Source organism: Oncorhynchus keta, unplaced genomic scaffold (assembly GCF_023373465.1).
Source record: "Oncorhynchus keta strain PuntledgeMale-10-30-2019 unplaced genomic scaffold, Oket_V2 Un_contig_3161_pilon_pilon, whole genome shotgun sequence".
NCBI lineage: Eukaryota > Metazoa > Chordata > Actinopteri > Salmoniformes > Salmonidae > Oncorhynchus > Oncorhynchus keta.
The window spans coordinates 207,657-210,000 of record NW_026287108.1 but is presented as its reverse complement, the minus strand read 5'-3'; positions in this window follow the sequence as shown (position 1 = coordinate 210,000).

Sequence of the window (2,344 nt, the reverse complement as noted above, 5' to 3'; positions counted from 1 at the left end):
AGGAGGGAAAGAGAGGAGGAGAAAGAGAGGATGGGAAAGAGAGGAGGGGAAGAGAGGAGGGAAAGAGAGGAGGAGAAAGAGAGGAGGGGAAAGAGAGGATGGGAAAGAGAGAGGGAAAGAGAGGATGGGAAAGAGAGGAGGGGAAAGAGAGGAGGGGAAGAGAGGAGGGAAAGAGAGGAGGAGAAAGAGAGGAGGGGAAAGAGAGGAGGGGAAGAGAGGAGGGAAAGAGAGGAGGAGAAAGAGAGGAGGGGAAAGAGAGGGATGGGAAAGAGAGAGGGAAAGAGAGGATGGGAAAGAGAGGAGGGGAAAGAGAGGAGGGGAAGAGAGGAGGGAAAGAGAGGAGGAGAAAGAGAGGAGGGGAAGAGAGGAGGGGAAAGAGAGGAGGGGAAGAGAGAAGGGGAAAGAGAGGATGGGAAAGAGAGGAGGGGAAAGAGAGGAGGGGAAGAGAGGAGGGGAAAGAGAGGAGGGGAAAGAGAGGAGGGGAAAGAGAGGAGGGGAAAGAGAGGAGGGGAAAGAGAGGAGGGGAAAGAGAGGAGGGGAAAGAGAGGAGGGGGAAAGAGAGGAGGGGAAAGAGAGGAGGGAAAGAGAGGAGGGGAAAGAGAGGAGGGGAAGAGAGGAGGGGAAAGAGAGGATGGGAAAGAGAGGAGGGGAAAGAGAGGAGGGGAAAGAGAGAGGGAAAGAGAGGAGGAGAAAGAGAGGAGGGGAAGAGAGGAGGGGAAAGAGAGGAGGGGAAGAGAGGAGGGGAAAGAGAGGAGGGGAAAGAGAGGAGGGGAAAGAGAGGAGGGGAAAGAGAGGAGGGGAAAGAGAGGAGGGAGAGCCTTGCAGGTTCATTGCATCATGGGTGTGGAGATTGTGAAGAGAAGAGGAGAGAGACACAGAGAACGACGGAGAGAGAGATTTGACCTACGTCTCTCAGTGTGCAGGCATGCGGGGATGGTTGGTCTCCAGAGGGGGTTGCTTTGTTGTCTCTGTTTAGGGTGTAGATTGCTTAGATCCCAGGCCTCACGAGATGACTAAGGAGTGGGAGATGGAGGGAGGGAAGAGGGAGATGGAGGGGGGAGGAGGGAAATGGAGGGAGGCAGATGGAGGGAGATGGAGTAGGATGGAGTGAGGAGGGAGATGGAGAGAGATGGGAGATGGAGGGAGGGAGGAGGGAGATGGAGGGAGGAGAGAGATGGAGGGCGAAGGAGGGAGATGGAGTAGGATGGAGGGAGGAGAGAGATGGAGGGTGAAGGAGGGAGAAGGCGATTTATGGGGGAAAGAGATGGAGGGAGATGAGGACAAGGGAGATGGAGGGAGACAGATGAGGGAGATGGAGGGAGATGGAAGGAGAATGAGGGAGGAGAGAGATGGAGGGAGACCGATGGAGATGGATGGAGAGAGATGGAAGGAGATGGAGGGAGATGGAGGTAGAAGGACGGAGATAGAGGGAGGAGATGAGATGGAGGGAGATGGAGGGAGAGAGGACAGAGATGGAGGGGAGATGGAAGGAGAAGGAGGGAGGAGGGAGATGGAAGGAGAATGAGGGGAGGAGGGAGATGGAAGGAGAATGAGGGAGGAGGGAGATGGAGGGAGACGGAAGGAGAATGAGGGAGGAGGGAGGAAGGAGATGGAGGGAGATGGAAGGAGAATGAGGGAGAAGGGAGGGAAGGAGATGGAGGGAAGGAGAGAGGGATGGAGAGAGGGGAAGGAGAGAGAGGGAAGGAGAGAGGGAAGGAGAGAGGGAAGGAGAGAGGGAAGGAGAGAGAGGGAAGGAGAGAGGGAAGGAGAGAGAGGGAAGGAGAGAGAGGGAAGGAGAGAGGGGAAGGAGAGAGAGGGAAGGAGAGAGAGGGAAGGAGAGAGGGAAGGAGAGAGGGAAGGAGAGAGGGAAGGAGAGAGGGATGGAGAGAGGGAAGGAGAAGGAGGGAGGAGGGAGATGGAAGGAGAAGGAGGGAGGAGGGAGATGGAAGGAGAAGGAGGGAGGAGGGAGATGGAAGGAGAAGGAGGGAGAAGGGAGATGGAAGGAGAATGAGGGAGAAGGGAGATGGAGAGAGTAACACTAACATTATCAATAACAGCAGATGACCATGAAAAGAGAAAGGAAGAGGAAGTAAAATGTTGACATTATCATTGACAGCAGATGTCTTTGAGTTTGTTGACCTTCCCTGTCCCGTCTGTTGCTTTTCCCATTGACTGGAATTACATATCACCTCTAACCTGTCTAAGCCCCATTCAGAGAGGCTTTGACTCTAACCTGTCTAACCCCATTCAGAGAGGCTTTGACTCTAACCTGTCTAACCCCCATTCAGAGAGGCTTTGACTCTAACCTGTCTAACCCCCATTCAGAGAGGCTTTGACTCTAACC